Below are 7,086 nucleotides of genomic sequence, written 5' to 3' on the forward strand. Positions count from 1 at the left end.
CCGGTGAACTTTCCGCTGGAATTTTTTTATCAGCGATGGAATGTCGGCGACGGTAACTTCGTCGGCTAGGAATAAATTTTGCCCGCGAGAAGCTTCTGCCCGGAGAAAGCTAAGTTCCGGGCAGCTTAACAAGCGAGAAATGCTATTTCGCGAATACGCTGTTGAACGAAAAGGGTTTCGTTTCCGTAATTTGCAAATGTATTTTTACACTTCGGGTTAACGTTGAGCTGTTGCAAGTGATTACGAAGGTCCTGGGTTATCTGCGAATACGTAATGGTGGTCATAATCGCCATCATGATGGATAGAAAAATTCGTACGATCATTCGAGAATAAATTTATGGATGTAGAAATGTAAGAATGATAAAAATAAAAGTATGTATATACTTTTGAGATGTAAGTAATAATATAATAAAAGTAGTAAGTAATTATTGGGATTATGGGTAAACAGAAATAACTATCTGTATTTTATAATTATGTTTATGTTCTTGTTGGATGACTAACGATTCGTTGGACCTTAGTCGCTAGAAGGACCTGGCTGATAAACGCAGATCAATTTCAGAGTCCAAAAACAATTGACTCATTCCCACTTTCACTAAGGGCCAATGATCATCTTCACAAAATTTGCAAAATGTCAGTCTTTAGTCCAGTTCCAGTTTCAGTTTCAGTTTAGTTTCTTCATTTAGTTAAGTAAAGAAGAAATTATATAATAATTAACACGTTTATTTAAGAAATATTTAATTTCCACACCTCGCACACTGTCACGTTATTTTAAATTTGACATATTAATTAATATAGATCTTCGAAATTCCATCAAATGGCGACTGAAGGGTGCCTCTTGTGTGCAAAGGGTCAAGAATGCGAATTAATATCGAATTAACGATCAGAAGCGTCATTTACTGTGACGTTATGAGACCAGCAAGCCATAAATTTAAAATATCTAATAAAAATTCGATGATAGTATATTGCATGTAAATTTATAAATACATACTAAAGAACCAGTGCCTCAATTAATAACGACAATACTATCGATTAGACGAATTTCCGTCTGATTTATGCTTCAGAAATTAAACAAATTCAAGATGGACACCAAAATTTGTTAAATGGTACAGGTTTGATAAACGTTGTCAATAATTCTGTCAGTGCATCTTGGTTTCTAAAAATTAATTTTCATACTTCATTTCACACTGAATACTCTACTATGTTGAGTCACAGCATCACATGATACTATAGTATATTATATTATGAGCTACATATTCATGCTACGATATACCCTGTTGTGATATAATATTATATTCCAGTATTATATTATAACTAATATTTAAATTTCAAGAAATGCAAATCTTTCATTTCGAAACATTTATTAATTTTCTAATATTTTATGATTATCCCTTTCCAAATTTCTATATTCAAATAAATATGCAATTTAAAAAGTAGTGGAATATAATAACTCGATATTTGATGAAATGGAAGCAGATTTTTTCCTGTTTAATTTTCTAACTAAACTGTACCTGGTGAAATATTTCGAAATTTTTATATATCGTTCTGCAATGGACAAAATTTTCTTTTAAACAACGTAAGCAGTGCTTTTGTTCAAAGAACAGAACACAGTTGTATCGGGTCAGTAAAATAATGGATGTCCCGATCAAACGTTTTGGTATTGTGTTTATATTGATGCGATACAACCCTCTGTCCGATAGAAGCCTGGAATTATACGTGAGCAAGAGCTCTCAACATTGTAAAGCCTCATGGAAATCTCGGCTGATTCTGCATATGTATGAACCTGTATTTTCCAGGTCACGTGAAGAGTATCGTTTGAATCCACGGACTATCGAATAATATTTCGAAGAGTGTTGGGGTCAGCTGTGAAGTCCGAGATTCATCCCTTTAAAAGGAACTTCCACCACTTCCACCGAAGCTCTAATTATACCGATTCTTCCAATCGAATCGCAATGCTTTGAAATTCCAGCCACATTTCGAAATATTTACACAAAAATTTCCGAATATTATTCCAGCTTAAAAGTGTTATTATTCTCTGCAGAATTATCAAACGCTAAATTTTTAGACGTTAAAAATAATACGTCTAAGTAAACGTTGAACGAATTAAATTATTAAACGTTAATCATATTTTCTTTTCATTTCCAATATAGTTCAATCGTATTAATATTACACGTAAAATCAGTACACGATTATCGTATGCTCTATACACGTAATTACCGTGCATGGGATATAGAAGAAATTATTTCTACACTTTATAAAACATTTTTGGTTCCCTCAATATTAATAGTACCGAACCAGATAAAATAATTTTAGAATTTTTATTTTTGCAGTTATTGAGAACAGACAGTTGGTTTTTGACATTAATAACATTTTTGATATTTATAATATGGCAGTTTCTAAAAATAATGGAACCCTAAAGATATTTTAATAATTTTTATATTATATTAGATATTCAGAAATTTTCGTAGCAGTTAGGTTAATATTTTATCAGCACTGCAGAGAAATATACTGTAACGATAATCTACCAATAACATACTGATATTCCCACTGAAAGGTATCGACCTGGCTGACGAACATCAGGTCCCTGTTTATTTCCCCGGTAGATGGAAGACAGTGTAGAAGTGCGGAAGAAAAAAAGAGCGTGCATACTTAAAGACAGAAAATGGTAGGACGGGATGCAAAGGAAGGAGGAGGAGGAGAAGGTAGAATCTGCCTAATTTATGTACAATCTTTTTGAAGAAAAATTCGCCGAAGGGCGAGATGCTACGGAGAAGCCGCTCATGAGGCACGGAAACTTATTAAATATTTCTAACCTATTTCATTGCATCGTGCTTTCCGCTGGACTGACATTCTTCAAGGGGCCGTTAACTGAATATAAGCGAGGAATCTTGTACAACGCAGACGGAGAGAAAAATCTCGTTGTTTCCTCTTTCTTTCCTTTTTACCCCCCACTCTATCCCTCTCCCTCTCTCTTTCTTCCGTTAAGCATGCAATATTCAAGTTATTTACGGTCTGAACGAGACGCCCCCACGTTTCAGATTCTAAAACTCCATTATTATAGAAGGTGTTATAGGAAGTATGGTCTTACAGGGCACCGTGTTCTTTCCCGGCTTCTCAGTGGTAATAAATTAACGTCAAGTGCAAGTGTACAATTTCGTACGTATAACTTTCGAAATTCCACATAAAACGGAACGAGCATGATAATGGACTGTGAGCCTGTTGGTAACGCGTCGAATTACGTATCAAATCGGAGGTTTATATGCCGGAAGCAATCTTGGAAACCGTTCCCGACAAACACTTTTTCGCTGTTACGAACCGGTTACTTCGTTTGTTCCTTTTATTTCGCGTGGTGGAGAAAAATGCGAGGAAAATGTTCGATTTTGACTGAGAGAATATCGAGCGAGACAATTTTGACTAAGGAGATTAATTATTTCGAATTTTCGTGGATTCTTGTTGAGGTTATCTGCGGAATGGGCCGCCATTTTCTTTTCTTTCCGCTGATTCCACGACTGCAGCGCCAAGTGTCGGTTTTGGGAAGTACTTGGCAGCAGATGAAAACGATAATTTATTAGCGTTTCGTGGAATATATAATAGTAACAATGAAAATTTTTGAATTTTTAGACATTATACGTAATTTTCAAATTTATGATTCTTTTCCGGGGGAATATTTTGATAAATAATATGCACTTATTAAATGTACAATTGTTATTAAGATAAACTAGTATTCCTGGAATATAATTAAAAATTACTCAAATAAAATATCACTTACGAAATTTAGTATGATTTTTAAATTTTAATTCTTTATCTTTCCTCAACGAATTTTTTAATTGCTAATATGTACTTTATAAATTTATAACTGATGTTAAGTTAAATTATTAAATTTTCTCTGAACGTGATTAAAAACTGTTTGAATAAGGTTTCGTTGAATTTTACTCCCTTTCTTTTGGCTTTGAATTCCGATACTGTACCTCGTATTAAAATTGGAACGAGCTTTAATATAGGTAGGAAAATGCAATAGCTTAAAAATGTAAGAATATAGCACACTACGTGGAATTTATTGTAATATTTGGAAAACACCATACAGGCATTCATCGACCAAAATTGTTAATTGGTTTCGCGTTACCCGAGCCTTGGGATTCATACAAATTTTCGGATTGCGTTACGTGTTGTTCGAAAACGTGCAATTCGGATTCCAAATCCATTTAAAGACAGACATCCGATTTCACGAGTATATTTTAAACGACGCGCATTTTATTCGATTTTAAACAATGCGCATTTAAAACAATGGATGTGTTCCAAAAAGTGTAATGAAATTCCCACGTACCATTATTATATGTTCTTTTCAAAAACAGCAATCGAATCGTTTTCGATCTCGAATTTCTTTCAAATTCCTCGATGAAAATTGACGAAAGCATCGTACTAACTAGGTTCCTCGATAACTCGATCCTTGAATCCCTAATCTATAAATCCTTAAAACCAAACGTACCACGCGGAGTCAAATTGACTTCTTACAAAATTTGCTTTATAAATCATATATTCATTGTTATTTCTTTCATCTAATTTTCTGCAAAATTTTTATATTATCTGATTGTTTAATTTTTCGCTTTCCGTTTTTACTTATTTTTTTTACTATTTTTTACCGAGAAAAATTCTTTGCATACTTTATACACCACGAAGGGTCATTTGACCCCCTATGGTAAGAATAAATGCGTGTAAAATATTTGGATGCATTTAGTGTTAATTTATCAATAAAGTAAAAAAGTTTCCAGACTGACAGCAGAGTTTTAGAGTTTTATTTAGAAAAATTTGGTCATCAAGAAATAAAATAAAGAGAAATAAAATAACAAATAACGTATGCCTTGAATATCATTTTCGCGTTTGTTTCGGTGTATATTAGGAAAAATATCACGTTCCTACATTATTTATCTTAAATATGAGAAAGAACGCAGAACACATTGAGATGAAACACGAACACCTGGTCACTTGCACCGTGCAAACGCAATAGCACTTTTTGACACGAAATCTAAATGTCCCGATCGCGCTTTGTTTACTGGCAATAGCAGTAAAACCAATACAGCGCTGTGGTAGAATTCGAACCTGCAGTACAGATACATAATGACACTCTTTGACACGAAATCTAAATATCCATCAAGCTTTGTGTATTTTAAATACCAGTGAGAGTAAGGACGCATCAAAGAGTCACCTGAAACGTCACTTTTCAATCGAGAACCTGATCTGTACGAGCACACTGCATCGCACTCGATCAATTAAAACGGAAGAACAACGTATCACAGGATCAAAAAGAATGCACTCGCTGTAATTCCCAAACACGTACTACTAATTATACACGCGAAATCCAAATACACTGAGAAAATTGTAAAACACGGTGATTATATTAACCAAAAGCTGCACGTGGATTCAGGAATCCAGAAACAAATGGCCACCGAAATGAACAACCGAAAGGCAAGCAAAACGAGTGTCAGGGAAAATTCTTGGAATAACTCGAGACTGGAATCATTACATCCCCAACGTCGATATCCTTGCTGGAAATTTCTCTAATTCGTTTCGCACGGGGAAAGCAAGTTACGCGCAAAATTAAATCCCACCTTCGAGCCAAAGGTATATACGAGTGCGGAGAATGAGTTGGCACCATCCTAAACGCTGTCACCCTTTTCTAGGGAATGGCTTCGCCAGCGATATCGCCAGCTCCGCCATTTTATTGCGGATACCGCGCGCGGACGCAGGAAAATTTGCGAAGGTCCTGGAATTAGCAGGAAATAGAAGACGACAAACTGCGCTGCCTTCGACCAACGCGTTCTGGATGTATAAACGGTGGACGCTGAGGGGGCAAGAATAGGGATCAGTGGCAAGATGGACGCGCGTGTAGGAGCAGAAAAGGATAGAGCTGGAGGGTGGATAACGAGGATCCGGGATGGTTTGGAAATTCTGCATTGAGGAATGCGTGAGACGTGCGAGAGGCACGTATCACGTCAGTGCCATTGGCTCACGATTTACATGCGATATGTCCTGATATACTGTGTCGTCTGGAACACACAAGGGGATCAGTTCTGAATTCGTTCTGGGGAAGAGGGACCCTATATGCGGTTAGGCTAAATTGTCCGAGACCAGATCCCTGAACTTGCATCTGCATCCTTGTAACAGATGTATTTTCGTCTACGGTTGATAATTAATAAATATATTCTGGAAGATGTGCCCTTCCTGAAAGCGTGTTCATAGCATAACTCTCGCTTTAACACATTGAGCGCATATGAGACATTTGAAGCCTCAGCGTAGGCCTCGTTCGCTTGTTTCCAAACAATCAGTAGCTAAAGAAAATATTTCAAACTTATATTTTCTTAAAATGCTATATTTTGATTGCACATTCGTCTTTCTGTGGAAATTTCACTGTTACTAGAATCATCGGAATCACTCGAATATTGTAATGGAACAGCTCCTGGTATTCTCCTCGGACCCAAATTACTATCACTGTCCTCGACTTGTATGTCAGAATCTTCTGAATGTATCGAAAAATCTGATAGAGGATCAGTAATATAACATCGCACATATACTTATAAAAGCATGTTCGAAACGGTACTCCTATAAACGTCTCTACTATAACTATTGTATACTTTTACAGTAAATAGACACTCTATCTTGACATCACACTAGTGATCCTTAATATTACAAAACCAATCACGTAATATTAATTTGGCGCGTGATGAATGTTCTTGGAAATTGAAGAGATTCGATATATAGGACGTTGTACCCCTCATAGGAAGGTACGATAATCACAAAATCAAAAATAATTATTTAATTTATACCGACTGGACTATTATAATTTTATAAATAAAGTGGAGAATGACAAGATCACGAAAAGTACTCATTTTCTAAAGATTTTAACTATACTTTTAGAGACTGTGAGGCTAGATCCTCAATAGATAAGTTCAACTTCACTGTATCTCTACGAATACTAGAGTAAATAGAGCAGACATTGCTATATACAATTATTTCAGTAATTGTCAACCAATAATAACTGTAAAATATGCATGACCATTTATTGGCTGCAAAGAAGAGCGAGAAAAATAATTA

The 7,086-nt window shown here is 35.4% G+C and overlaps 1 protein-coding gene across 2 annotated transcripts in view; it reads right to left on the reverse strand.

Annotated features, from left to right (window-relative positions):
- The window catches only part of bru3 (CUGBP Elav-like family member bruno 3), a 552,999-nt gene that overhangs the window by 431,578 nt on the left and 114,335 nt on the right, over window positions 1-7,086 (reverse strand). The window lies entirely within an intron of this gene.

The sequence above is a fragment of the Eufriesea mexicana genome, unplaced genomic scaffold, assembly GCF_001483705.2.
Source record: "Eufriesea mexicana isolate 0111107269 unplaced genomic scaffold, ASM148370v2 scaffold307, whole genome shotgun sequence".
NCBI classification, from domain to species: domain Eukaryota; kingdom Metazoa; phylum Arthropoda; class Insecta; order Hymenoptera; family Apidae; genus Eufriesea; species Eufriesea mexicana.